Raw genomic sequence first — 7,024 nt, 5'->3', positions numbered from 1 at the left:
AACTAAGAACTTCCGACCCCCTTTCCCTACAGGCATTGGACCGACAATATCTATCCCCCATTTCGCAAATGGCCATGGAGAAGTGAGGGGAGTAAGCTTCTCGGGACTTGCTTTCATAATTCTTGAGAACCTCTGGCATTTGTCACAAGTCTTGACGAGAAGAGCTGAATCCTTTCTGATCGTAGGCCAATAATAACCTGCTCTGATGGTTTTTTGTGCCAGCATCCTTCCTCCCGAATGGCCTCTGCACACACCTTCATGGATTTCCTTGAGAACATAATCTGCCTCGGTCTTAGAGAGGCATTTGAGCAGGGGTTCGGAGTATCCTCTTTTATATAGTACTTCTCCAAGGAGGCAAAACCGTGTTGCTTGTATCTTTACCTTTCGAGCCGCAACCTTGTCTTCGGGCAGCAACCCGTTTCTCAAGAACTGAATAATCTCTATAGCCCATTCTGGTTCATCCTGTGTTGGATTTGCTTCCATGACGTTAGTCCTCGGGGTTATCGATGGCTTGGTCAAAACGATAATCTTCCTTCTAGATGCTTCAATCTCTTCATCTGTTCCTGATGCAATCTCCGAGAATTCATCGGCTTGGATATTTTCATCCCGAGGTATCTTCGTGATGACGACCCTTTCGAAATAAGATTGGAATCGGCGCATCTGTTCCAAATATCTGGCCATTCGATCTTCTTGTGCTTCAAATTGTCCTTGAACTTGGCCCACCACTACTTGAGAGTCACTTCGGATTTCAACATTAGTTGCTCCCATCTCTCTGGACAATGCCAGACCTGCTATTACGGCTTCATATTCAGCTTCATTATTTGTTGTGACAAAGTCCAGTTTTACAGCAAAACCGAACTCTTGACCTTCAGGATTCCTGAGGAGAACACCTACCCCGCTTCTGCCATGTGCTGAGGAGCCATCCACAAACACGACCCAGGTGAATTCTTTTGGAAGTTCTTCCGCTTCGGGAATGTTGTAAAATTCCACCAAGAAATCTGCCAGAACCTGTCCTTTGATAGCCGTTCGAGGATGAAACTCGATATCAAATTGTCCAAGTTCCATTGCCCAGTTAACTAACCTTCCCGAGAGGTCAGGCTTTTGCAGAACCTTCTTCATCGGATACTAGGTTAAGACTCTAATAGCATGAGCCTGAAAGTATGGCCTCAATCTCCTGGCTGAGATAACCAAAGCGAACGCCAATTTTTCGATCCGGGGATATCTTTCCTTTGCTCCATGAAGTACTTTACTTGTGAAGTAAACAGGTTTCTGAATTCCTGAATCTTCTCTGACTAGTGCCGAGCTTACCGCCGAGGGGGATACTGCCAAATAAAGATAGAGTATCTCCCTTCAATAGGGCGGCTCAACAAGGGAGGGTTCGTTAAGTATTCCTTCAACTTCCCGAAAGCTTCCTCACATTCCTCACTCCATATAAATGCTTTTCTCAAAATTTTAAAGAAGGGAAGGCACTTATCTATTGACCGTGATATGAAACGGTTTAGGGCCGCAATCCTTCCTGTCAGCTGTTGGAGTTGTTTTGTTGTTCTCGGTTCCTCCATCTCGAGGACAGCCTTGACCTTCTCTGGGTTTGCTTCGATGCCCCTCTGTGATACCAAGAATCCCAAAAAATTTTCTAAAGAAACTCCGAAGGCACACTTCATAGGGTTAAGCTTTATCTTGTATTTTCTCAGAGTCCGGAAAGTTTCTCGAAGGTCTTCTATGTGTTTGGTTGCCCGAATACTTTTAACCAGCATATCATCTACGTATACCTCAACGTTTCTGCCAATTTGATTCCGAAACATCTTGTTCACCAATCGCTGATAAGTGGCTCCCGCATTCTTTAAACCGAAGGCCATCATCTTATAACAGTAGAGTCCTCGGTCTGTGATGAAAGCAGTTTTCTCTTGATCTGCTTCTTCCATGTAGATCTGGTTGTATCCCGAGAAAGCATCCATAAAGCTTAGGAGCTCGTGTCCAGACGTTGAGTCGACCAACAAGTCAATCCGAGGCAAAGGAAAACTATCCTTCGGGCATGCCTTATTCAAGTAAGTGAAATCTACACATATCCTCCACTTGCCATTAGACTTCTTCACCAGTACCACATTGGCCAACCACTCGGGGTAATCCACCTCCCGGATAAATCCGGCTTTCAATAACTTCTCTACCTCTTCTGCAACAGCTTGATTTCGTTCGACGGCAAAAGTTCTTCTTCTCTGCTTCACTAGCCGATGATTGGGGTCCACATTCAGCTTATGGACAATGACCGAGGGATCAATCCCTGGCATATCTTCATGGCTCCAGGCGAATACATCACTATTGCGCCTTAAGAGCGCCACTAGATCTTCCTTCTGGAGTTGGGGAGTTGTGAGCCTATACGAACTTTCTTTCCCGGATCACCTATTTCGAACTCCTCCAAGCCTTCCACAGGCTCCCCCATCGGTGACTGATATTTCCCGTCCTCCTTAGCTTTCTCACCCAGATTATGCTGCCTCGGGGTGTCTTTCAGGGATAAGTTGTAACAACGCCTAGCCTTCTTCTGGTCTCCCTTAACCACTCCAACTCCTTCTGTCTGGAACTTCATACTGAGATGCGGTGTTGAGGTCACAGCTTTTAAGTCGTTGAGAGTTGTCCTTCCGATAATGGTGTTATAGGCCGAGACTCTGTCAACTATCAAGAATTTCACCATGATGACCTTTTGCCTTGGATAAGTCCCCGCCGTCACAGGGAGATCGATAGAACCGAGAGGTAGCACCTTTTCTCCAGCGAAACCCTGTAATTGGCATGAGATCGGGACCACCTTCTCCCGTGGGGCTCCCATGTAATCAAAGGCTGACTTAAACAGAATATCAGCCGAGCTCCCTGTGTCAACAAGGATCCGTCGAGTCTGATAATTTGCTATTGTTAGGGTGACCACAAGGGCGTCTGTGTGCGGAAGTGAGACTCCAGCATAATCATCATCCGAGAACCCTATAATTAGAGGGTTATATTTCTGAAACTTTGGGGGCTTTTGGACCAAATATACTTCAAAATCATCTAACTGCCTGGCATATGCCTTCCGAGCCGAATTGGACTCGCCTCCTCCTCCAAATCCTCCCGAGATGGTGTGGATGATAGGAAAGTTGCCTTGCTGCTCCACCCGAGCTCGACTCCTGCTCCTTTCTCTTTTTTCTTCTCCTCGAGGCCGAGGTGCTGGTTCTCTGCTTCTACCTCTTCTTTCTTCCTGCCTCGGTCTATAGTTTCTCCTTTCATTCCGATCTTCTTCTCTTCTAGGTCGCGGATATTGGTCCCGCTCCTGTTGGTTTCTCTCATTAACGAGAAATCTGACTAGCTTCCCATTCTCGATAAATTTCTCAATCAATTGTCTCAGTGATACACACTGCTCGGTCAGGTGACCATACGAATCATGGAAGGCACAGTATTTGTGAGCCAGGCGTGGAGGCGGATCTCCTGGAATGGGTCTCGGCCTCTGGTAATTCGGATCTTTTTTTAGTTCCATAAGCACCTCGGTGAGAGAGGCATTTAATGGAGTCCACTTGTAATCTCCGAAATTCTTCTTCGCCTTCTTGTACTCCCCAGGACCGGCATCCTGTGTGGGCTCGAGATTCTTCTTCTTCTTGGGCTTCTCGGTGGAAGGTTGTTGTTGCTGCTGGAAACTACTGAGAAGGGTTCGGAGTGTTTCCTTCTGATTAATGTACCTGTCAATTTTTACCATAAAAAGTATGAAGATCCTTCGGTGGTTTTAACGCCAAGTCCGCCATCAACGGTCCGTTTTTCTTCAATCCTTGGAAAATTGCACCATAAATAAAAGTCGTCCAGTGCACTTTCTGTCTCCAACTTTTCCTGGTTGAATCTCTATAAATAATCTTTTAAAGACTCGTTTGGTCCTTACTGTATTGAGAGTAGATACCCTCTGGGTTTCCTTCTGGCTCTTTCGGACACAAACTGGGCCAGGAATTTCCTTCCAAGGGCGTCGAAATTATCAATCGACCTTAGGGGAAGGTTCCTGAGCCAGTCTCGGGCCTTTCCTGACAAGGTGAGGGGAAAAGCTCGGCACGCCACAACGTCAGGTGTCTTGTGCAAGGACACGTGAGATTGGAAATTATCCAAATGCTCCACCGGATCTTCACTACCTGAAAAAACAGAGATATCGGGTACCTTAAACCTTCTGGGCAGGTCGAAGTTTGATACTTTTTCGGTAAATATAGACTCATTATGCTGAAAGAGGTTGTCCACGAGAGATTTTTTCCCGTCTCGCTTCTGATCCATAGTTCTTGATAGTGCATCATATTTTATGCCCAAGTCCAGGACCATCTGTTGCAGCCTTCTTTCGGAGTCTGTTGGTGGAGGTGGAACCGGATTAATAGGCTCCACACGGTCCTTGATCCGCGGCTCGACTCTCTCCCCTGACTCTTCCGGGTTTCCATTAGGATTTGTTCCTTCAACCGCATCGTGATTCAATGGTGGTGGAGTCTGAGCAGCTATCAGCAAAGCATTCTGAGCCAGCAAGTCCGCCACATTCTTCTGCGCCTGAGCCAGCTGTTGGCTCAGCTGGGTTATTCTGGTCTCTGTACCGGCAGACTCTGCTTCTCCGCGGACATCATCTTGATTAGGGCGTCGCGCTTCTTCTTGGGTTTCGTTTTGAACCGGATTAGAACGTCTCGTAGTCACCATCACTGATTTATTTTTCGTAAGAACAACTCTTCGTTCCCACAGACGGCGCCAAACTGTTGGTACAGTTTCCGGTATGGTGACGTGTCGCCAATTGATTCGCTGCCTCCCTCAAACGCACAACCTTGATTCCTGTAAAACAACAAACAACTAGTCGGGGGTGCCGACTACGCCCACTCCGATGCCTAAATCAGTTCAAATCAATTTCCTGGAAAGTATCTGTAATCTCAAAAGCTCAGAGAGAATATATCTAATACCTGGTGTGATGGTCTTATTTATAGGCTGGTAGTTGCAGTCCTACTGGAATTCTTGAAGCCCAATTGAACTAGGAGTTTGAGTCCTAGTCTGGTTAAACCTTAACCTTATCTTCAGGGAATTTGAATTAGGCTACAGAGTCCAAATTGAATTGCATTCGTACCTCTTTAATCTTAATTTCCACGTTACAAGCCATCTTATCCCGTTAATAATGGGATAGAGGCTTATCCCTGATCTTCCGGGATACTAGCTTTATCTCACTCTAAGACAATTGTAACACATTTCGACCAACCCCCGATGTGATAATATCCGAGATATGTTCGCTCCGAAAGGACTAGGAGATCTCGGAATATTGCCGCACCGTAACAGGGTTGTGGAAGATCCGATGTGTTATCATACCGAGGCCATCTTATCCGAGATGTTATCATACCGAGGCAATCTTTGTATACCGGGTTGTGATTCAACTTCCTGAATTGTCTTAGAGCTTCTATCAAATCTCCGAGGCATAAATATCTGAGATATGTTCGCTCCAATCAGACTAGGAGATCTCGGGATATTTCATACCGTTACAGGGTTCGATAAGACCGAGACGTCATTATACCTAGACGATCTTCTTCTACTGGGTCGTAACAAATGTCCGAGATGTAACACCAAGACGATTCAAGATTAGGATCCACGTGTCCTTGGGGTTAATTTTATCCCCAACAGCAAGAAAGTTGATCAATTCCTGTAAAAATTAATGGTGCTCAGTCGATCTTAATGAGAGAACTTCTTCCTTCCTAACAATAACAAAACATTTATTACAAAAAATAAGCCTTTTACACATAATTGGCAGTACAGGTTTTTGGATGGAGCCAGAGTATGTTGGCTTTTTCTTCTTCTTTATTTTTTAAAAAAATAGTTTTTGAAGTTTTATTTATTTATATTTTAATAGATTTATATATATTTTTTTATTATGATTGACACGTGTCGTCATCTTATTACCATTGACATGGCGCCTAACAGAATTTAAATCCAGGGAGCGATTTGTAACTTAAGTCAACCACATGGATCTCTGAATTAATTTTGATACTAGATGAAGCGATTTGTAATTTAGGCCAACCACTAGAACCAATAGTGCAATTTTATTTTTATTTTTTTAAAAAACCCAACCAAGTTTTCCTTGAAAAGAATTTTGTCCGACGGATTTTTTTTTTTTTGAATTCAGTCTATTAAATTAATACATATTAAAAATACATGTTATAATAACTTGCAATTTAGACCGGGGTGGAACCCCAATAGCTTGGAGGGTTTCAGACCCCTCTCAAATTTAAAAAATGTCACAAAATGGACCCTCCAAAAATTATATTTTCTAGTTTTATCCCCTCTCTTATAAAATTCTAATTCTGCCCCTGAAATTAGATAGATGGAGTTAAAAGAAATTAAACAATGTTTAAAGGAAAACTATTTATCTATCTTAAAATTAAAATATGAATAAGAGAAAAATTATTGTAAGAACAATAGCGCAAGGCCAAGGTGGGTTAGGTGGGCAAGAATCAGGCGTAGGAGGGCATAGAGTAGTACCTTTGGAGGGCTACTATTTTAATTAATCAATTACATAAACTAATTTTGATGTCAAAGGGAACAATTTGTAATTTAGGCTAATCATCGAGATTAATAGTGCAATTTTTTTAGAAAAAACCAAATCAAATTTTCCTTCAAAGGAATTTTGTCCGATGGACAATTTTTTTTTTTAATTCAGTCTATATATATATATATATATATATAAAATACATGTGATAATAATATATATTTTTAATTCTTACTGCATTTTTAAAAATTCATGCGAAATAACATGCAATTTAGACTGGGGTAGAACCCATAGCCTTGGGGTGTTTCGGGCTCCTCTCAAATTTTAAAAATGTCACAAAATGATCTCTAAAAATTTTATTTTCTAGTTTAATCCCCTCTCTCATAAAATTCTAATTCTGACCCTGAAATTAGATAGATGGAGTTAAAAAAAAAAAATTAAACAATGTTTAAAGGAAAACTATTTATCTATCTTAAAATTAAAATATGAATAAGAGAAAAATTATTGTAAGAAGTAAGAACAATAGCGCAT

The sequence above is a fragment of the Alnus glutinosa genome, chromosome 10 (genome assembly GCF_958979055.1).
Source record: "Alnus glutinosa chromosome 10, dhAlnGlut1.1, whole genome shotgun sequence".
Classification (NCBI taxonomy): Eukaryota; Viridiplantae; Streptophyta; class Magnoliopsida; order Fagales; family Betulaceae; genus Alnus; species Alnus glutinosa.
This window is presented reverse-complemented; position numbering follows the sequence as displayed.